At 44.9% G+C, this 23,788-nt stretch overlaps 1 protein-coding gene across 5 annotated transcripts in view; it reads left to right on the top strand.

Moving 5' to 3' along the window:
* The window catches only part of ELFN1 (extracellular leucine rich repeat and fibronectin type III domain containing 1), a 792,923-nt gene that overhangs the window by 747,389 nt on the left and 21,746 nt on the right, over positions 1 to 23,788 (top strand). The window contains exon 1 of one of the 5 annotated variants that reach the window (XM_073648127.1): positions 8,522 to 8,824. The exons of the other annotated variants lie outside the window; for them this stretch is intronic. The gene's annotated coding sequence lies outside the window, so the exon portion shown is untranslated. Of the gene's footprint in view, positions 1 to 8,521; positions 8,825 to 23,788 lie in introns of those variants that run through there. 5 annotated transcript variants of the gene reach the window in all.

A 23,788-nucleotide genomic window follows, 5' to 3' on the forward strand; every position in this document is an offset into this window, starting at 1 on the left:
CATATTAATTATAATTATTATTTTATATTAATATTAATTGTATCAATTAATATTGAGCAGTAGTAAGTATGCTGACACCCCCTATATACCATATGAGACCGCACACAGCCCCCTATGTACCGTATGAATCCCCACACAGCCTCCTACATACAGTATGAGCCCCCACATGTCCCCTCTATATACAGTATGAGTCCCCACATAGCCTCCATATGTAAAGTATGACCCATCACACAGCCCCCTATATACAGTATGAGCCCCACATAGCCTCCCTATATATAGTATGACCCCTTACATAGCCCCCTATATACAGTATGACCCCTCACATAGCCCCCTATACACAGTATGAGCCCCCACACAGCCCCCAAATATCCCTTCTATATACAGTATGAGCCCCCACATATCCCTTCTACAGTATGAGCCCCCACATATCCCTTCTATATACAGTATGAGCCCCCACATATCCCTTCTGTATACAGTATGAGTCCCCACATAGCCTCCATATGTAAAGTATGACCCCTCACACAGCCCCCTATATACAGTATGAGCCCCACATAGCCTCCCTATATATAGTATGACCCCTTACATAGCCCCCTATATACAGTATGACCCCTCACATAGTCCCCTATACACAGTATGAGCCCCCACACAGCCCCCAAATATCCCTTCTATATACAGTATGAGCCCCCACATATCCCTTCTACAGTATGAGCCCCCACATATCCCTTCTATATACAGTATGAGCCCCCACATATCCCTTCTGCATACAGTATGAGCCTTGACATAGCCCCCTATATACAGACATATCCCATACACATGTTTTTAAAAAACACATATTCACCTTGGTCTTGTTTCCCCGGGGCTCTGCTCCGATCGCTGGTCCGATGGCTCTCCAAACAGCAGACACGATGTAGTGACGTTGTCTCATCTGCTGTCTCAGTCGCACACGCTGATTGGTGGACGGAGGAGCAGAGTCAGGTGAGTGTCAGACAGGGGAGGGCACGGAGTAGTCCATGGGCCACTGTCTTCAGCTGTTCGGCTGTCTTGGTCAACGGGTCGGACTCGAAAAGCCAGAAGGCCGGATGTGGACTGCGGGCCACATTTTGCCCAGGTCTGTTGTAAGCTTGTCCCTCTGTGCACCATTGGCAGGATATGCAAGAACAACGTCATCTTCGGCATCTTGCAAATCCCGTTCATGCGCGTCACATTCAGCCTCACTGGGCATGCGCAGTATGCCGATGAAGACTTGGAATGGACGCCCGGCTTCATTGCGAATTACAAGGGAAGAAAAGCACCGTCCGCCAGCGTGAGATTTGTAAGGAGCCAACAGTGACTTTGTTCTTGCAAAACATATCAATCATGCACAGAGGGACAAACTTAGAGGATGGAAAGAGGGACTAGTCCAGAGGAGTCAACTCCCTGCAGAGCTAGTCCTGAGTCATGTACAAACCTTGATTTTAAAAGTGTATAAATATCGCAAAGCCGTGAAAAGGGGGTTGTTAGAATACAGAAATAGAGTGGACTGGAGACATGGTGGTGGTTTAGGGGGACTAAGAAAGTTTCCCTTTAAAAAAATATAGGTATAACCATGCCAAACCTCAAAACCGCACCAGGAAGTAAACTTACAATATAGATTTCCATTGACATGACAATTGAGGTGCTTTGACTTTTATTCAAAAGCATAAGATGAGTTAATGGGGGAGTGTACCCTTTCAGACCCCTATGATGACGGATCTGTCAGCAGATTTCACAATGCAAACTGCATCCATGATTGTATAGATATTGAAGACCTGATGAGGCAGGTGTTCTTACTTTGAAAATCCATGTCAGAATATGCAGTGTAATCCTGATATTAAAATGAGTAATTAATCAGTCTAGTTAAAAAGATAAAGAGCTAATGAGTCCACGTGTATTCAGAGTCCGCCCACCCAGCCTGACAGAAAGCTGCGGCTTGTACTGAGCAGTGTGAGATTTCAGCAGCAGCAGATAGGAGGGACAACTGTTAATCAGAGTAGGTGGGCAGAGATTTACCAGAAGGGAGGATGGACACTAAGGCTATGTTCCCACGATGAGATTTGGTGAGTTTTTTTTTTTGCAGATATTCTGCACCATTTTGGCATCCACTAAGTAAAATAGGTTACTTGCATTTTTTCAAAAATACACAGCGTAAAAAACTCACCATGGGAACGTAGCCTTAGGAGCTGTTAATCTAAGAGGGAACATTGGAGAATTATCACAGGCTAGGTATATAGAGATTTAGCAGCAGAGAGGAGGAACACAGAGGATCTGTCAATGTAATTATCTGAGATTAAGTATAAACTTGCAAATAGGATTATACAGACATGCTGAGATGTATTTTCAGAGCAAGTACTCCAGACTCATCAGGTCCAAGAGATCTATGTCACAATGTATGTAGTTTGTATTGTAAAATTTTGTAGATCCTCTTTAACTGGTCACACCTGAGGCTGGCTAGAAATAGCATCTCTGATTCATTTCGTAGTTTCATAGTTTTTAAGGATGAAGGTAGACATAAGTCCATCAAGTTCAACCTAGAGTCTAACATGTTGATCCAGAGGAAGGCAAAATTAGGGTAAAAATTCTTTCCTGACTCCACATACGTCAATCAGGCTAGTTCCCTGGATTAGCGCCCCATCACAGTATCTAGTGCCCATAATCTATAATATTATATTTTTCAAGAAAGGCATCCAGACCATTCTTGAATTTTAGTAATGAATTAACCATTAGAATATCATGTGGCATAGAGTTTCGTAATCTCACTGCTCTTACAGTAAAGAATCCATAGTCTCACTGCTCTTACAGTAAAGAATCCATAATCATACTGCTCTTACTGTAAAGAATCCATAGTCTCATTGCCCTTACAGTAAAGAATCCATAGTCTCATTGCCCTTACAGTAAAGTATCCATAGTCTTACTGCTCTTACAGTAAAGAATACATAGTCTCACTGCTCTTACAGTAAAGAATCCATAATCTCACTGTTCTTACAGTAAATAACCCATAGTCCCACGGCTCTTACGGTAAGAATCCATAGTCCCACTGCTCTTACGGTAAAGAATCCATAGTCTCACTGCTCTTACGGTAAAGAATCCATAGTCTCACTGCTCTTACAGATAAGAATCCATAGTCTCACTGTTCTTACAGTAAGAATCCATAGTCTCACTGCTCTTACAGTAAATAATCCATAGTCTCAGTGCTCTTACAGTAAAGAATCCATAGTCTCATTGACCTTATAGTAAAGAATCCATAGTCTCACTGCTCTCACAGTAAAGAATCCATAGTCTCACTTCTCTTACAGTAAAGAATCCATAGTCTCATTGCCCTTATAGTAAAGAATCCATAGTCTCACTGCTCGTACAGTAAAGAATCCATAGTCTCATTGCCCTTACAGTAAAAAATCCATAGTCTCACTGCTCTCACAGTAAAGAATCCATAGTCTCACTTCTCTTACAGTAAAGAATCTGCGTCTTTGATTATGATTAAACGTTCTTTCCTCTAGATGTAAAGAATGCCCCTGGTCAAGGTCGCAGGCCTAGGTGTATAAAGATCAGTGGGCACCATGTAATACTTAGTTTCTCCTCTGGAGGTGCTGTAGGGATATAGAACACTTGCTTTCATGTTCCCTTATAGATTATATCTGAAGACTAAAACTCTCTGTAGCAAGACGTCCTGTGACCAGCCTATCCAAAAAGCGATTGTCCAACAGACAACCCCTTTAAAGCAGACTCCTCTGAAAATGGATCCAAGCTACTTAAGTCTTTGGGCTGATATTGATATTTAGATTTATTTCCAAGTTTATGTTCACCTCTACTATAATAAAAGAGGCCGGTATTGAGCCGCCGAGCACTTGGGTACGTACATCCCGCTGATTAAGAGTGGTTAAAGCAAGATTTTTGCATGACTTGATGAGCGCCTACCGAGAAAAGTCCAGAGGGGATCGCACACACATCACTATCATAACTTCCTAAGGCTAACATTTTCTCTCCAAACTCAACAAGGCTCAAATCCATCTGCCACTCTGGAAATTAATAGCAATCATTAAACAAAGTGAGCCGGCTAAAAGATGCCTGATGTGAAAAAAAAAAAAAGCCGCTACTTCTGCCAAAACAAAAATTAAAACTATTCAGATGCAGAACGTTCCATTCATTACTACATAGTATTCCCCACCAGGGGATTCAATCTCATTACAATTTGTCCAAAACAGATGTTACCCTTTTAGCAGTCGATTATTAACGATAAACTCGATTCCCCCCGAGAGGTGTTGGAATTTTTTTTCCTTCCTCTTTCAATATGCCCTTAAGAAATCTCCCAGGGAAAAATATGTCTGAGTTATTCCGCATATGTTTTGTAAATCAGTCTTGGAACACAAGATCCTATTTACCAGGACAAAACTCCTTTGTTTCTTTCATTTTGATCATCAATTCCATTTCTAGAAGTTCTTAAATGATATTATTGTTTTTTGTTAGTCCTGTTATTTTATTTTTTTACTTATTTAAAATTATTAAAGGGATTGTCCCCTAAACCACATATATCCCCCATGGGGAGTAGCTTGGGTCACCCATGGCAAGGTCAATATCCCACCCTAAGGCACCATTTACACATCGATTTTTCTCAATGAGTACTATCCATTTCTTTCATGGATAGCACTTGTACCTATGATAGTCTATGGTGATGTTCATGACGCGCCCCCTGGGCCATGGGAGTACTCGGCAGCAGTGACCCAGGGCGGTCAGTAAAAAGGGGAATTTATAGGGGATTTGGAAAGTTCGTGACGCCACCTGTGGAATGCGGCAAAAGGGAGCCGCCGCTGCGGAGCAGTCCTCTGGAGCGGGTGTTACGGCAGCAGGGATGGTGTGGCTCTCCACAGGTAGAGTTAGCTCCAGGGCAGCGTGGGGTGTAATGGAGGATGCTGGGGAGAGACGGCAGGACGATCCCGGAGGAAAGACGGACACTCACACAGGGGTAAGCTTCAGTACCTTTACTGGTGATGGTGCAGGCACGGTCCAGGGTACTCCGGGCGAAGGGTGGACTTTTGGACTCTCCCCAGTGAGCGGGTATAGGGCCTCCTGATCCGTGGCTTTTCTCGCTAAGCTTCTGGCCTGCCTGGAACTAGGCCTAGCTTGGTTACTGTCTCTCTCTCCCTTGCGCCTGCTGACCTGGTGGTAGGGCCTTCTCTTTGGAGATCGCTCTCCCTGGACGCTGGGGCCTCCATGACTCCCAGCCCTGGTACAGTAGTCAGCGTTTGGCAAACCTGGGACCTGTAGTCCTCCAGGGGTTCCGGTGGTCCCTACTGGCTGTAAAGAGTCCCTGTAGGCGCAGACCCGGTGTCCGGTATATATCTCGGGGTGAGCCTGGTATGCTCCTCTGCCCCCTTGCTACTTCTTCCTTCTCCTCTCGCCTTCGGCCCACTCAAGGCCCTCATTAGGCCTTCACACGTGCTGTAGGCCTTGGCTCGCCCAAGCACAGCAGCCAGCGTGCTGCCTCTTCGCTGCTCTCTGAGCGTCAGCACGCTCTTAACTCTAAACTCTGAGCTAAAAACTGAGCTGCCTGGCTCCACCATCCCTTTATATATCCCTATCAGGGCTCCCTCTGCTGGTCTGAGGTGGTAGGGTGGAGATGTGTGAATGTGTGAGGGCCTCTTGTGGAGAAGTCCATCCATGCACCCTTCTGGGTTCTGTGACACCAGCAGGGCGCCACATTCACATGTCAGATTTTTTTTTACTGTATGTGACGGCAGACTTGTGAATCCTTACAGCGTGCACACTGCACATTGGAAGGATTCTCCGGTATTTGCATACTCCCGGCCACATTCCAACTAGACTTCTTCTGGGATCACGCAGCACACTTACATTGAGCGAGGTTGGTTACAGTCTAGTTGGAATGTGGCCGGAATTATTGCATATTTGTTGTCACATGATCATCCACTCCCTGCCCCAGCAACAGAGAATCCTCACAGTTTGCAATGTGCGAGATGGGAGGATTCACAAGTCTGCAGTCACATACAGTGACTGCAGACTTGCAGTTTAAGACCGGACAACCCATTTATCTGTGCAAGAAAAGTAGATGTGATTTCATGAAAATTCATTCCCGCTATGCATTTAAAGACGGTATTGAACTGTGTTTTTATTGTTCAGTGACTTTTATGGGGGGCTTGAAAAAAAATACATGCACAAAATGCGTATAAAAAATGCTGTTGTGTTATAAAGTGCAGACTCAATGTTTTTCTATTCTAAAAAATGTTTTAAAGAAATGCTTCAAATCTGCAAATGCACGTTCAGTCACTGTAGAGAGTGGCGGCTGTAACCTTGCCTGCAGCACTGACTGACAGCTGGCTTTAATGCTGGCCCTACTGACAGTCAGTGCCGGAGGCCGTTACAGCTGACGCTCTCTATACACAGAGCAGTGACTGAACCAGCGCCAGCGCCGCCCCTGTGACTGAAACTGGAATTGTGCTGGGCGGAATAATGTTCATTTCCTCCCAGGAGCGTGGGTGTAAGTGCAGGCGCCGGACAGCTTCACAACGCTATTAACCTGCAGATTAACCCAATATCTGCACGTCATTCGCGTTTTTTCAGGTGACAAGTTCCCTTTAAAGGCGGATGATACAGGTAGCCTAATGCAGCAATGTCATTGCTCTGCGTGTACCATGATGCTGAATTTCTACAGGATGGAGAGTGGTGAGGAAGAAAGCCAAAGTGACACTCGCTTGTAAATCCTAGGCATCCGAGCAGAAGTCTGGGGCATGTGCATCTCCCTGGATCTTCAGAATTAGTGACATCACTGATGCTTTTTTTGTCTTTTTAAAATTTGTGCCCCTGGTGGGACGTCACTTATCCATAAAGTAGGAGCCCCAAAGTTTCCATGTGCGAATGTAACATGGCGTGGGGCGTTAGCCGTGGGCGAGGTGCTCGTCTCCTTTTACGCCCCAGCAAGTTACATGAAAATTGGGGTCCTGGCTGGGTGTGTGGACTTGTGTTACCTTGTTGATACTCCTCTGCTAACCGCATGGTGCCACTGTATTCGGCTGGCCAGGACCAGGTGTTATGGAGTTAAGTGAGGGAGACCACAGTCCAAAAATAAACTTCTTTTTCCTGAACATTAATGCAGTAAGAACTATGTACAGCAGATAGTAGGTGCAAAGCTTCATGGATGTTTCTTTAGCAATAAGCAGAGTTGTACACTTTTCCTTCACATGTGATCTGATGCTGCCTCTCTCGGTTCTTCTCTCTGTTCTCACTACAGCGCAGTGAACTATCTTGGTAGAATTCGTGTTCCTCTGTGGGGAAGGGACCGGTCGAGGTGTAGCACTTCAGCCCCCCACAGGTACTCTCAGTTCCCAGCTGACTAATGAGGACACTAGGAGCTGAGGCTCCTCAATAGCAGTTCCAAAGTCTAGTCAACAAGAGTCATAGACTCCATCCTGTAACAACATGTCTTTCTTTCTCCGTAGGGGAGGATGTGTCCCAATATGGCGACTACTTGGCTTCTTTAACTATAGACATTTAGAAGCTACAATGCTATTTATATTCTCGTCTTCTTGCTTCCCTTTACTTTTGCCTTCCGTTACCTCTCAGTTAAAACTCCACACCATCCGAATGGGCTTCCTAGTCCAGGCCTAAGTCCTCTTTCTTTCCTTTCACTTTTTTAAGGCCTCTTGTCTGCAATTCGACTTCCGTCTGCTTCTTTCCTTTCTTCAGAATCTTACTATCTGGGTCTTTTAGTCTCCCTCTTGCCACAAGAACACCCAATAACATGCAGAACTATCAGACCTTAGGTCTGGGGCTGCTGGACCCTATCTAACTATCAGAAAGTCATGTCCTGTGTCCGCGTGTAGCTCCTCCCATTCTGGGCTAGTCCCAACTCTTAACTCTATCTATGCCTACTAACTGGCTAACTGGGCATCACATGATGACTATGCAGATTATTAAACATGTAATGTAGTAAATGTGCAAGACAACGAAATGCATCTTCAATGGGTGTGCACAGCATCTCCACTTCCTTACACGAGCACTGCTCTACTCACCCACTATAGGAATGGTGGCCACATATGCTCACTTGACCCAGTTTTTGGGATTGTGGGGATCTTAGCAACCGGGACTATGGCAATCATACATTGATCAGCTATTATGTGTAATCAAGAGTGGTCTTCTCAATAGGGTGGTCTTCTGTAGAACTGCTAAGCGCATAGCTTCTGTCTATTGTACTTTATCTTATGTCTTACTTCTGATCCTCAACTTTGGATTGCTCCTTGTGCTCCGAAATTCATGCAAATAGTGTTTGCAAACTCCCTGAGCTTGGCCGCGACTTGACAAATCTGGAACTTTGAAATGAATTAATACCTTGTACAAAACGATTACTTTTTAAAGGCACTTTAAATGCTGGGTGAAAAATGCAGTTCTATCACATGGTGTCATTCATTTCACCTTACTACGGAGTGAAGGAGAACTTTTCCCAAGCTAACATTTTTCACTAAGGTAAAAACAATCAGTTACATGTTGAAGCTCGGCAGACGGCTGCCAACGATCCATAAATAGGCATCTTACAAGCGCAGAGACTAAGTCCTGGCATTGTTCTTATACCCAGAGCTCAGTACAACACTCACAAAAGGAGCTTGGAAAATTCCATAGTATTACAACTCTCGGAGTATTTTGGAATGATTAAAGTTGTTCTCGGGGACTATAGCATTATTGGTTTATTCTTAGAGGAGTTCTGACTTTTTGGGACCTCTGCCACTCTACACAAAGAAGGAGCCATCATGGATCATACCTCAATAAGCCATCACTTTTATAGTCCTGGAAAACACCATAAAAGGTATGTACACACAGTGCAGATATGGTGCAGATTTTACATTCAGATTCTCTGTAGTTTAGTTGCAGATTTTTTCCTGTGAACAGGTAATACCTTTTCATCAGTAGGGTACAACTGCTGGGGAACCTCAAAGTTCCAGGGCTGTGAAATGTCCCATCAGTTTGCGTTGAATTGCTCCATTCATTGTCAATGGGACTGCAGAAAAGAGACACTGATTCCAGTGATGTGTTACTTACTGGGCTGCTTGCTGCAATTTTGATAAAATCACTGTTTTATTAGCAGGAGATTAGAGGACTAGTAAACCTACTGCCATGTAGTCCACTCACACCCCCTCTGCTGATTGGCAGCTTTCAGCCTATGCACAGTGTATACAGAAATCAGCCAATCAGTGGTGTAGGCGGGGTTATACAGGGCTCAGCGTTCAGAGAACTTCTAAATCTGGAGCATATAAAATAATTTTAATCAAAACTGCAGCAGACAGCCCAATAAGAAATGCATAGCTGGAAACAGGGTCTATGCCGCTACATCATGCTACTCTGGTATGGGGTAGCAAAAATCTGGTGAGCCACTTGAGATCCACAGAACCAGATATTTGTTTGTAATCCAGTTCACCAAAAACATCGCTAAAATGTATCACCTATCCTGTGTGTTACACACCTGTCCCGGGTATCCCAGGCTTCGCTCCCTTCTCCTGGGTCCACTGCCCCCTGTTGTGCTTCACGTCCAGTTTTGCAGGTTGATCGCCCAAAATGGACCAGTGAAATCAACTCCCGAGACCTATTTAAGGTCCACTAAGACACACATCTGTGTCTTGGCATGGCGTCTCTAGACCTCTATGTGTGGTGTGCTCCACCTTCTGTGCATACTGTGCTTTACTTGCTTCCATCACTGCTGGGTTCCACGTCATCTGTCCTGTTGCTCCTGAAATTCATGAATGTCGCAACTCCTTGCTGCATCAACCCCCTGGGGTCCGTGTGCCCACCCGGACCTGGTGAGCCTAACACGGTAGAAATACATGTAGATCTACCAGCACTATGTTCTAGAGCAGGATGAACTAAGCAGATTCATATAGAGTTTTGTGGGGAAAGATTTAGTAGACGGTGTAATTTATTGATCTAAATCCTTCCCAGGAGTCCAGTAGGCGGTTCTACTCACTAATTGACCGCCTTCCTGTATAAACTACCAATCACTGATTAGGACCGCCCATTGGACTCCTAGTCCCAGAATGAGCAACTATTGAGGCTTAAAAAATCTACTAAATATTTCCCAATAAACTATATATCAATCTGCTCAACTTTTCCAACTTTAGAACAAATTGCTGACATTTTCTCTATGACAGGTCTCCTTTAAGAGCCACATTACAAGCATAAGATAAAAGACACAGGAACTCTTGATTTTTTTTTACCCCCCCCAACAATATTCTGCAAACAGCAGCATTTCAGTTGTGTCTGTCGCAGATATCATTATTATAATATATGCATTTCAGTTTGCTTAATTTGCATGCTCATTAGCATTTTGATTATGCACACCTGCATGGATAGATATATCAACAGCAAGCAGGAAACCTGAGCCGCAATTATTAAAGACAGCGCTCGAGTAGAGGAGCAAGTTAGCAAATCAAGCCTTCCTCTACCCTTATAGCGAGGCTTTATAAATCTGCGCGTAGGGCGCCGCTTCTCCCCATAGATCTCACAAGCGAAATGTACTCGGCATGTCACCCTGATATTAAATAACATTTTATCACCGAAATGAGCAACACACTGCTACAAATATATCAACACGAAGCGGAATATTTCACATGTTCGCCCCGGTAAAAAAGTCTGAGCTTTATAGGTGTTCGAGGTGAGGGATGAAACATTATTGCTGCTTAATTTACAAACCTCGGATACTTCTATTATATTAAGGAGACACATGGGAACATTCATCAACAGTTCTTATTCATGTGTAATGTAAAGCGAATTGCTTGGATCTAAGTTGTAAAAATAGCATTCTAACTGGTTCTGTCTATATCATTTTGCTGGTGAAGTATAAAACAGCGCCACCCTTCCTTTCAGGCTGAAACCGGTATTGCAGCCAAGCCCAGTTCCCTTTGTTGTACAGCTACACCCCTATTAACTTTCTGCCTGTCCTTTTAGGGCATATAGACATTATAAGGTAGGCTCCTCCTCAAGGGACCCCACTTATGGGTCAGAACCAGGCTTGTACATATATGTTGGGAAACCATAGCAAAAGGTTAATCCAATGTGTTATTGCAATGTGTTCCCCAGCGGCTTGACCCTGCCCTGTTCTCCATTACTGACAGGTCTCTACATTTGTCAAACATGGGGAAGACCAGTCAATCAACTGGACCTGGGCGGGGAGAAGCCACCCAAGGACCAATTTGGACTAGTCAGATCTCTTCCTATAGTCCATGGCCAGCTTTTTAAAATATGTTTGCTCTGAAGTGCCACAGAGTAAGGCGAGGGCTACATGTAGACCTTGGATGTCAGTGCCAGACTGAAGTTCGCTCAGTGCCGCTGCTACATTTTGGTGCTATAGAAGTGAATGGGGTCACATTTCAAAACCTACATTACCGCGACCATGACAAGCAAATCTCAAAAATCTAACTTCATCAGATTTTTGGCTATTTCTTTGTCGCAGTCATGTAAGTATCATAATGTGACCCCATTCACTTATATAGTGCCACGATGTAACAGAGGCACTGAGCGAACTTTGGTCACGTGATAGCTGTCGTAGCCAAACTCACCATGTAGCCTAACTTAGCCTTAGCCTAAAACAACCCAGCAGTGTGAGCAGCCTCTTCTTACCTCACCATTCCTGGTATCTCCAGTATTAGATCAGATAGACACAACAGTGGAAGCAGCCCCTCCTTACCTCAGCACCCCTTTTATCTATGTATCTATAGTATTAGATCAGATACACAGGGTGGGCAACAGTGTGAGCAGCATCTTTTTATCTTAGAACCTCTCGTATCTCCAGTATTAGATCACATACAGTAGACATGGTGGACAGCAGTGTGAGCAGCATCTTCTTACCTATGGTATCTCCAGTATTATATCAGATAGACAGGGTGGGTAACAGTGTGAACAGCCTCTTCTTACCTCAGCACCCCTAATATCTCAACAATTAGATCAAATAGACATGGAGGACAGTAAGGTGAGTAGCCTCTTCATACTTCAGCACCCATGGTATCTCCAGTATTAAATCACATAGACATGGTGGACAGTAGTGATGAGTGAGCATGCTCGTTACTCGAGATTTACGAGCATGCTCTGGTGTTTTCGCTGGTATCTTCAGCGTGCTCGGGTGTTATGTTTTAGTCACTCAGTGCTCATGATTTGCAACTGTTTGGCAGCTTTAATACATGTGAGGAATGCGACCAATCAGCGCTTTTGGCGCCAAATTTAAACAACACTCTGCTGATTGCGCCCAGTCAGCCGCATACATATTCTAGAATACCCGATACATTAGAATCGGGCCACCATCTAGTCTAAATATAACATTGTCCTAGAAAACATCTCAAATTCAGATTTGGGGCTCCACAACATATAAAGGATATAGGACAGCTGAATAGGGTTTAGAAATCTAGGTATAAAAAAGGTTGAACTTGATAGAGGTGTGTCTATTTTTAAAAATAATCCGTCAGAGGTTTTTGCTATTTAATCTTTGAGTAGCATATTGTAGGAGTAGAGACCCTGCTTCCAGCAATGTATCACTTACTGGACTGTATCACGGGTGTGTCAGATGTAGCAGACAGTCGTTCTGCAGCTGGTTGCAGAAGGTCACTTCGTTTGGAATTACAGACACCTTCTTAAATCTGTCTTACTTTAGGACCCTCCCGCCTGCTCTGATTGACACGCTGCCCTGGGTGTTTAAATGCTTTCAGTTTGCTGCAGGGAGGCGCCGGTGATATTCACATGTACCCTTGTGAAGGCTTGGAGCTATTGCAGTCTGCTTGCTTTCTCTCTGGTGCTTGGAAGACGCTTGAAGTTATCTCTCTGAAGTTGACTCAAGCTAAGTAGCTTCCCCCTGTGTTTGTCTCCCTTGTTGTCTTTAGTTGTTAGTGCGGGGCTGACCAGTGCTCACCCCCCCCCTTCACTATCCAGGGCCAAGCTCTAGGGAGATACAGAGCTTAGGTTTCCTGTTCGGTGATTGGTGAGGAACCAATATAGGGACAGTAGGGGAGAGAGGGTGATATCAGATCAACCTAGGAGGTCTCCACCCCCCCTTTCCCTAGTGTCTGGGCTCCCTTCCCCTCATCCCTTTGTGTTGCACTTTGTCTTTCCTACATTGTGTGTGACATTACTGTAGTTTTGATAAAATGACTGTTTTATCAGCAGGAGATTATCACTAGAGGACTAATTGTCTCATGCCTTCTAGTCCTCATTTATATCCCCGCCCCCATCAAATTGTGAGAGTTCCAATCATTGGAGTGGACGGAGTTATACAGAGCTCAGCATTTAGTCAACTGATATTAAGCCAAATCATAGCCTTCTTTAAAAGAAAATGAGTAAGACCTCTACTTGTAGACAGTTTTAGGGGGTTCTTGTTACCGCTCAAGGACAAACTTAGATCTTTTTAACCTAAGCAACTACTGTATTCATGTCATGCAGAATAAAGAGTATTACATAAAATACTAAATGTAATAATAATGCCTTACATATTTCATAATTGTATGCATCTATATTACGCTGGGAGGGGCTTTGACTTGGTCCCTCCCTGGAGGATTCTCATGTAACTTAATTGCCTTTTCTTGTTTTATTATCTTGGTTAATAATTATTTTACAAAGTGTTTTGTTCACAAAATGAACACTCAGGTTTATTTCAATCTGAATTGTGTAGACATAATAATCCTTTACCAAGAATCGGATGGCACTCGCCCATTCATGTCTATCAGACCGCACTCAGATGGCATCTGAGTGCAATCCGATTTTCATGGACTGATATAATGGAGAAAGTGGAGAAACTTTTTTTCTCTCCACCTACTATATACCCCAATTTGGCATTTAAATTATAATAAAGTGGTCATCTGGCAGAGACCATGCTTTTTCAGCTAAGCCACTTCTACTTTAAAAAAAAAGGTTTAAAAAATGAAAGAAGTCATAATTTTTGGTGTAAAGCACTTGTGCACCAAAAGTTTGTGACTTTTTTAACACAAGAAATTTGGTGTAAGTCGTTTTAAAAAATCTCCCAAAAAAAGATTAAGGGTTACTTACTGATCACCTAGTTCTGACTGCTAGGGACTAGAGATGAGCGTTGTTCTACTCGAACTGTTCGCCAATCTCAAATTCGAGCTGTTTTGGGCGGTGTTCGAGCCGTTCGGCGAACACGAACGATTTGAGAAAAATTCGGCTGTTCGAGGTTATGTTCGATAACTGTTCGTGCACCAAAATCATAACTGGATTTTTTCTCAGTAATGATGAAAATTAATGTTAATACGCAGTTTGAGTGTACAGCGGGGTGGGGGGGGCAGGGGATGGATTTCTGCAGGAATAATGAAGATCTCCATTTTTTTTTCTCTTTCCCGCATTTACAGTGGGGAGGTGCAATCTGTCAGCCTATCAGCAGTGCACACACGGAGCAAAGTGCTGTTTTTCACACAAGCAAGGGCATGTGTCATTGGCTGTGTATGTCACATGTCCTTGCCCTATAAGACCAAGCCATTTTCCCCGTCGCCACCATTTTCTCACTGCTGCAGCTGCATGTTAGACGGCACCGCTGTTGCTGTGTGCGCTATACCTTGTTAATTTCAAGCCAATTTTCGCACAAATCTACAGATAGCTTGGGAGTAGGGAATAGTTGTGATTGCAGTCCTTTTAAGGACTAGGTTACAGCATTTCCTACGACTTTTATCAGGCAGGTCTGTGCTCTTAAATAGATAGATTGTGGGAGTAAAGACTAATTGTAATTGGAGTCCTTTTCAGGACTAGGTTACATCAGTTCCTATCAGTTTTTGCCAGGCAGGTCAGTGCCAGTGCTGTGCAAGTTTTTTTCACAGCATTTGGCTGAATCTAGCAAAGCTAATCCTTTTTGGCCTATTGCAGAGTGTGTTAGTCAGTGGAGTAGCCTATCTGTGTTGCAAGATATACCACCTGTGTATAGAATACCAATTTTTTTACTGCACCTAGTGAAGTAAAATCTTTTGGGCATAGCATTATTCTATTAGTCCATCTATACTGACCTCCATCAGGTTGCAAATTAAAAATAATTTTTATCTGCATCTACCTCTGAAAAAATATTTGGGCTTCTAGCTGTGTGTGGGACTTGTTCTATTAGTCCATCTATACTGACCTCCATCAGGTTGCAAACTGAATATATTTTTTTCTGCATCTAGCTCTGAAAAAATATTTGGCCTTCTAGCAGTGTGTGGGACTTTCTCTATTAGTCCATCTATACTGACCTCCATCAGGTTGCAAACTGAATATATTTTTTTTCTGCATCTACCTCTGAAAAAATATTGGGCTTCTAGCTGTGTGTGGGACTTGTTCTATTAATCCATCTATACAGACCTCTATCAGGTTGCAAACTGAATATAATTTTTTTCTGCATCTAGCTCTGAAAAAATAGTTGGCCTTCTAGCAGTGTGTGGGACTTTCTCTATTAGTCCATCTATACTGACCTCCATCAGGTTGCAAATTAAAAATAATTTTTATCTGCATCTACCTCTGAAAAAATATTTGGGCTTCTAGCAGTGTGTGGGACTTGTTCTATTAGTCCATCTATACTGACCTCCATCAGGTTGCAAACTGAATATAATTTTTTTCTGCATCTAGCTCTGAAAAAATATTTGGCCTTCTAGTAGTGTGTGGGACTTTCTCTATTAGTCCATCTATACTGAGCTCCATCAGGTTGCAAATTAAAAATAATTTTTATCTGCATCTACCTCTGAAAAAATATTTGGGCTTCTAGCTGTGTGTGGGACTTGTTCTATTAGTCCATCTATACTGACCTCCATCAGGTTGCAAACTGAATATAATTTTTTCTGCATCTAGCTCTGAAAAAATATTTGGCCTTCTAGCAGTGTGTGGGACTTTCTCTATTAGTCCATCTATACTGACCTCCATCAGGTTGCAAATTAAAAATAATTTTTATCTGCATCTAGCTCTGAAAAAATATTTGGCCTTCTAGCAGTGTGTGGGACTTTCTCTATTAGTCCATCTATACTGACCTCCATCAGGTTGCAAATTAAAAATAATTTTTATCTGCATCTAGCTCTGAAAAAATATTTGGCCTTTTAGCAGTGTGTGGGACTTTCTCTATTAGTCCATCTATACTGACCTCCATCAGGTTGCAAATTAAAAATAATTTTTTTTCTGCATCTACCTCTGAAAAAATATTGGGCTTCTAGCTATGTGTGGGACTTGTTCTATTAATCCATCTATACAGACCTCCATCAGGTTGCATACTGAATATAATTTTTTTCTGCATCTACCTCTGAAAAAATATTTGGGCTTCTAGCTGTGTGTGGGACTTGTTCTATTAGTCCATCTATACTGACCTCCATCAGGTTGCAAACTGAATATAATTTTTTTCTGCATCTAGCTCTGAAAAAATATTTGGCCTTCTAGCAGTGTGTGGGACTTGTTCTATTAGTCCACCTATACTGACCTCCATCAGGTTGCAAATTCAAAATAATTTTTTGTCTGCATCTAGCTCTGAAAAAATATTTGGCCTTCTAGCAGTGTGTGGGACTTTCTCTATTAGTCCATCTATACTGACCTCCATCAGGTTGCAAACTGAATATATTTTTTTTCTGCATCTACCTCTGAAAAAATATTTGGGCTTCTAGCTGTGTGTGGGACTTGTTCTATTAGTCCATCTATACTGACCTCCATCAGGTTGCAAATCGAATATAATTTTTTTCTCCATCTAACCCAGCCAATAGTTTTGGCCTAATACCACAGTTTGGCCACTCAGCTCTGCTCGGTTCCCATCCATTGTTTTTTTGTGCAAACAACTCCAGAGTTGTGAATTAGTTAACCACCAAAATGAGTGGAAAAAGGCCTGCTGCTGGTGGAAAGGGGAATAGGCGTGTTGGGAAGGGGAAAAAAGGTTGTGTCCGTGGGGTAGGTGTTAAAGCAACAGTAACATCTGCAGAAGAAAGACCATCTTCCAGCCAAACTAAAATGTCTACTTCTTTTAGCGGACAATGTGATAAGATCCCTTTCTTACGGCCACGCCAATCGCTACAAATTCCAGATGAGGCACAAAAACAGCAGGTGCTTCAACGGATATCAAGTGCTCCTTTAAGTGGGCTCTCCTCCACATCAACTTCAACATCACAAATACTCCAGTCCTCAAAGGTGTCACCCCAATCGCACTTGCTTCCTCACAGCTCCCAAATCTCCAGCTGCCCGTCTGAGTATGGGGTAGAACAGATGGTTGAGTCTGCAGAGCTGTTTACTCATACTATAGCCTGGGACTCAGAGGTCGACTCCAGCGCTTCTGTGAATCCAGACGAGGAAATGATCTGCACTGATGCCCAGAATCTTTATGAGTCGGATCCAGGACCAGACGCAGAAGGTTCTGACCATAATGTAGACCCTCATTCCCAAACTGTAACTCCTGTTGGTAGAGACAATGAGGAAGACGATGATGAGACTCAAATACCTGATTGGAGCGACAACTTTAGTTTTTTGTCAGGGCAGGAACAGGTTGGCTCTGAGGACGACGGGTGTGACAACGCACAGGGTGATGATGATGAGGTTGGAGATCCCACTTACTGTCAACCCACAGTCAGCCAAGAGATGAGGTCAGCAGAGGAGGTGGAGGAAGATGCTAGTGACGACGAGGTCAGGTTGCGCCTTCCTGGACAGAGACGTAGTACTGGAAGCACGTCAACAACTGCATCCTCAAACACAACTCTGCCTCTCACCACAAGTCGTGGTGGCTCTTCAGGTCGCATGGGTGCTAAGCCTTGCATAGCCTGGGCATTTTTTCAGATCGATAAAGATGACCCAACTCGTGTTATCTGTAACATTTGTCAGCAAAAGCTAAGTAGAGGCCAAAAAATACATAGTTTGAGTACTTCATGCATGAACCGGCACATGGACATGAAGCATAAGTTGCAGTGGGAAGCTCAGTGTGCTACAATGCGGCCTAGCCGGCCGGGCCAACCACCGTCTGCCATATCTTGTGCATCCGCGGCCTCTTCATCCTCTGTGACTGGGGGGACAGCAGTCACACCTGTTTTGGGGCGCAGACCTGCCACCTCTTTACCCGCAACAGCCAGCGTGATTGGCAGGTCATCATTTTCTTTGGAGGTGGTAACACCAGCTGGTGTTGAGCGCTGTCCGACATCGATAGCACCACCTTTGGATCAAGGCAACCTAACATGTCCGCCTGCATCTTCCTCACAGACCGGCAGTTTGCCGGGAACACCCTTATCAACCCCGTCTAAGCACAATAGCCAGCCCTCGGTCCCTCAGATGTGGACAAGTAAAAGACCATTTCCTCCTAGCCATGAGAAAGCTAAGAGGTTGAATTTCACCATCTGCAAGCTCTTGGCTACAGAAATGCTGCCTTTCCGCCTGGTGGACACAGAGGATTTTCGAGACCTTATGTCCGTCGCAGTGCCCCAGTACCAGATGCCCAGTCGGCACTACTTCTCAAAGAAAGGTGTGCCTGCGCTCCACCAGCATGTCGCACACAACATCACCGCTTCTTTGAGAAACTCTGTGTGTGACAGGGTGCATTTCACCACAGACACTTGGACGAGTAGGCATGGACAGGGGCGTTACATGTCGCTGACTGGGCACTCGGTAACTATGGTGACAGCAGGACAAGGGGCTGCTGTCCAAGTCTTGCCGTCCCCACGAGTTGTGCGTCAATCCTTTTTATGTCAAAGTTCCTCCACTGCTTCTGCCTCCTCAACCTCCTCTCGGTCTTCCACCTGCACCCAAAGCCTGTCTGGTCATGCCACAAGCTTTCTAACTGCGCAGAAGGGATCCTGCACACCTCCTTAATATGCTGGCAGTAGGGCTCAACGTCATCAGGCGGTTTTTACTTTGAAATGTCTGGGAAATGTGAGTCACACAGCTGAGGAGTTGTGGTCAGCTCTGGAGAACCAATTTCATGAATGGTTGTCTCCACTGGACCTGAAACCAGGGAAGGCCGTGTGCGACAATGCTGCAAACCTGGGTGCGGCCCTTCGCCGGGGCAATGTCACACACGTGCCTTGTATGGCTCACGTGTTGAACCTGGTTGTCCAGCAATTTTTAGCCCACTATCCCTGACTAGATGGCCTTCTGCAGAGGGCACGGTCGCTGTGTGCTCACTTCCGCCGTTCGCATCCCGCAGCTCAGCGACTTACATCTCTACAGAAGTCGTTGGGCCTGCCACTTCACCGGCTAAAATGCGATGTGCCTACCCGGTGGAATTCAACTCTGCACATGTTGCAGCGACTGTGGCAGCACCGACAAGCCCTGGTGCAATACGTTCTGACGTATAGCCTGGGCCAACGAGATCCAGAGGTGGGGCAAATCACGCTGGAGGAGTGGTCTCAGATCAGGGACCTATGCACCCTTCTGCACAGTTTTGAAATGGCGACGAAGATGTTTAGTGCTGACGATGCCATTATCAGCATGACTATTCCGGTGATTTACATGCTGGAGCACATGTTAAACAGAATTCGGAGTCAGGTGGTGGCACAAGAGGACGTGGAGGAAGTAGAGGAGGAGGAGTTGTATGCGGAAGGGCTAACATCTGCAAGGTCCAGACGGTCGGCAGCACCAAGGCGGCAGGCATGTGAGGGTGGGGGAGATGGTTTTACCAGGGCGCATGGTAGCAGCCAAACTAGTGAGGAAGGTGCAGGAGCCCAGGAAGAAGTGGAGGACGAACTGATGGAAGACTCATCAGATGAGGGAGACCTTGATCACATTTCTGTTGTGCGAGGTTGGGGGAGAGGACAGAGGAAGGAAGCATGATTGTTACCTCGCCACCAACACAACAGGGACTTGGTGCTCCTGGATGCGCAACACACATGAGTGCCTTCTTGCTGCACTACCTGCAACATGACCCTCAAATTGTGAGAATTAGAAATAATCCTGACTACTGGGTTGCCACACTGTTAGATCCCCGGTACAAAAGTAAATTTGCCGAAATTATTCCTGCCATAGAAAGGGATGCACGCATGCAGGAGTATCAGCAGAGACTGTTGCAGAATCTTACATGTGCTTTTCCACAAAACACCAGTGGTGCACGTAGTGAATCTCACAGTTCCAACTTGCCAACCGTGGGACCGTCAAGTGTTCAGCACTCAAACCGTAACAGAACCACAGTATCTGCTGGTAACATCAATTTTGCGGAGTCATTTCACCACTTTTTTAGCCCATCCTTTGCAAGGCCACAGGAGACAAGAAGTCTGACACATAGTCAACGCCTAGAGACGATGGTACAGGAGTATCTCCAAGTAAACATTGAAGCCATGACTGTGTCACTGGACCCTTGCTGCTTTTGGGCTTCCAATCTGGATAAATGGCCGGAGCTAGCCACTTACGCCTTGGAGATCTTGTCATGCCCCGCAGCCAGCGTTCTGTCTGAACGTGTGTTCAGCGCTGCTGGTGGTGTGCTGACAGATAAGCGCACGCGGCTCTCCACTGATAATGTAGACAGACTCACGTTCATAAAGATGAACAAATCATGGATCCGAAACGACTTTTCTTCCCCTGTGTCATCCTGGGGAGAGTAAAAGCTTGATGATTGGTTAAAATCACCCTACCAACCGTTTTAAGCTTTCAAATTACTAATCATGTTTATCTGTATCTTGGCTGGAAAATAATTTGGGCTTTGTAGCAGTGTGCAGCACTGATTCTATTAGGCCATCTATAATAAGATCCACCAGATTTAAAATTACTAATCATGTTTATCTGTATCTTGGCTGGAAAATAATTTGGGCTTTGTAGCAGTGTGCAGCACTGATCCTATTAGGCCATCTATACTAAGCTCCACCAGATTTAAAATTAATAATAATTTTTAGCTGCATCTAGCCCGGAAAATAATTTTGGGGCTCCGAGATGCGCAAGACACATAAGTGCCTTCTTGCTGCACTACCTGCAACATGACCCTCATATTGTCAGAATTCGAAGTAATCATGACTACTGGGTTGCCACACTCTTAGATCCCCCAAACTTTTCGATCAACCTTTTCATTTTAATAAAGACCAAAAAAATGGTCATTTTTGAAATTATAAGCATTAGCAGGTTATTAGAAACTGAAATCAAACAGTTTTCAACTCAAAACTTTATTCTAGGTGATGTTACATTTTCACATAGGACCCCTTGTTCGAAAGGAGCTTCTGAACTCTCTCGTCCATTGAATTTGTCAGGTTTTGGATGGTTTCTGCTTCAATTGTTTTGCATGAGGACAGAATACCCTCCCAGAGGTGTTGCTTAGATGTGAACTGCCTCCCGCCATCATAGACACTCCTTTTGATGATGCTCCAGAGGTTCTGAATGGGGTAGAGGTCAGGGGAGCATGGGGGTCACACCATAAGTTTGTCCCCTTTTATGCCCATATCAGCCAGAGATGCAGATGTTTTATGTGCAGCATGAGATGGTGCATTATCATGCAAAAAAATGATCTTGCTGTGAAATACACAGTTCTTCTTCGTGAACCATGGCAGGAAGTGTTGTTTGAGAAAGTCCACATACATTATGGAGTTCATCTTTAGCGCCTTCAGGGATCCTAAAGGGGCCGACATTCTCTCTCCCCATGATTCCAGCCCAAAACATTACTCCACCTCCTCCTTGTTGGCGCTGTAGCCGTGTTTGCGTGGGGTGTCCATCAACCAGCCATCCTCCACTCCATCCATCTGGACCATCGAGCGCTGCACGGCACTCATCCGTGAACAAAACAGTTTTGAAATCAGTCTTCATGTAATGTTTAGCCCACTGGAGCCGTTTATGCTTGTGTGAAGTGGATAGAGGAGGTCGACAGGATGGCGTATGCACAGCTGCAAACCTCTGAAGGACCCTGCATCTTGTTGTTCGGGGGACGTTGGAGGCACCAGCAGCTTCAAAAACTTGTCTGCTGCTATGACAAGGCTTTTTTGCCGCTGCTCTTTTAACCTGACGTAATTGCCTGTAGGAAAGAGTCCTCAATTTGCCCTTATCAGCACGCACACGTGTGTACTGTGAATCAGCTACATACTTCTTGATTGCCAAGACACTTCATCCTGATCATCGCACAATGTTGATTGTAGTCATGCCTTGACCTAAACACTCCACAATTTGTTGCTTCTCAGCAGCCGACACATCCTTTTTCTTTCCCATTTTGGCAGAAAATGTAGGCTGCTTAATAATGTGAGACAGCCTTCTTAAGTAGTCTTGCCTTTCATTGGACACACCTGCCAAACTAATTAGCACAAGTGTCTGCAATTGCTTACAGTGACACACATCACAATCAATGAGTTTAACTGACAAACAAACAAATTCTTCCCTTATCACTCCTAAACACTTTTTGCATAATAATTTGGAACACAGTGTACATGTGCTTTTCCACAAAACACCAGTGGTTCACGTAGTGAATCTTACAGTTCTAACTTGCCAACCGTGGTTTGTATGGAGTTGTTCAATAAAGGGCCCAAAATTAAGATAACATAGATGGGAGAGGTCTCTATGAATAGGAATTCCTAAGTATTTGATACCCTGTGAGGGCCAGGCAAAGGTAAAGTTGGACTGGATGGAATCCTATATGGATTTGGGGAGGGAGACATCGAGGGCCTCAGACTTCGCTGCATTGATTTTAAAATTTGACCATGTAACAAAGTGATCTATTTCAGCCATAACAGCATGGATGGATATATGTGATTGAGTGATATATACTAGGACATCATCAGCAAATAGAGAGCACTTGTACTCGGTGCCTCCCACCTCAATCCACCTAATATTGGGGTTATGGCGAATTGATGAGAGCAGGTGCTCCGTCACTAGGATGTATAAGAGAGGGGACAGAGGACATCCCTGCCTTGTCCCATTGGTGATTGTGAAAGGTGCTGAAAATGTTCTGATGCACCCCCTGGGCCTTGGGACACCCGGAGCCGGACCCTTTTTGGTGGATGCTGGTGGTTGTAGTCTTCGTGGCGGCGACCCGGTTCCGTGGCTCAGGGTGGTCAAACCAGTGGCGGAACTATTTATGTTGTTTTGATGTTTAAATGTCCGACTACGCCACCCGTGGATTGCGGTCAGAGTGAACCGCCTCTGCAGGGCAGACCGCTGAGGCTGGTGTTGTGGGTGCAGCAGAGCGTAGCATAACTCCCCACGGGAGGAGTATAGCCTCAGGGCAGTGTATGCGGAGGATGGGGGTGATGGTGCAGGGCAGCAGCAGTAACGACACGGAGTCAGTGATGCAGTCCAGGGCCTTTACTCACAGTTCTTATTATCCAGACCACGTCTGCAGGTAACGGCTGCCCACGTCGTACTGTGCTCACCAGGTGAGGGGCTCAGACAACTCCCAGATAACTTTGGAGCACTTCACAGGACCCCCTTTGTGTGTCCTTTGTCTGGCCTTTCTTACCAACCCTTCTGTCCGGCTGCCTCGGGCCTCCTCTTGGTAAACTTGGCGCCAGTTTCCCTGACCCTATGTGGTGTCTTCCTAGCTGGTGTAGCGAGGGGCTGCGCCACATAAAATGTCAGAGCCTCCGGTTTCTAGCTGAGGGTCGTTTCCTGCCTCCACTAGTTTCGGGGACTGGTCTCCCCCTTTGGCCTGACCCCTCCACGCAGGTGGATTCGGGCGTGCGGTGGCGACTCGCCCGTTCACACCCCTGGGATCCCTTCATTCCTCGTTCCTGGAGCCTTCTCCGCTCCTCTTCCTTCCTTCTCCCTCTTCCAGGCCTGGGCCTCTGTTACTAGGCCCGCCTCCGGAGCAGAGCTCATGCAGAGCCCCTGCTCCCTGCCACTTCTGCTCAGACTTCTCTGCACTGAACTAAGATGGTGCCCACCTTTTATACTCCCTTCTCAATGCACCCAG

The sequence above is a fragment of the Phyllobates terribilis genome, unplaced genomic scaffold (assembly GCF_046119375.1).
Source record: "Phyllobates terribilis strain yellow unplaced genomic scaffold, ASM4611937v1 Scaffold_9__5_contigs__length_417890890, whole genome shotgun sequence".
Taxonomy (NCBI): domain Eukaryota; kingdom Metazoa; phylum Chordata; class Amphibia; order Anura; family Dendrobatidae; genus Phyllobates; species Phyllobates terribilis.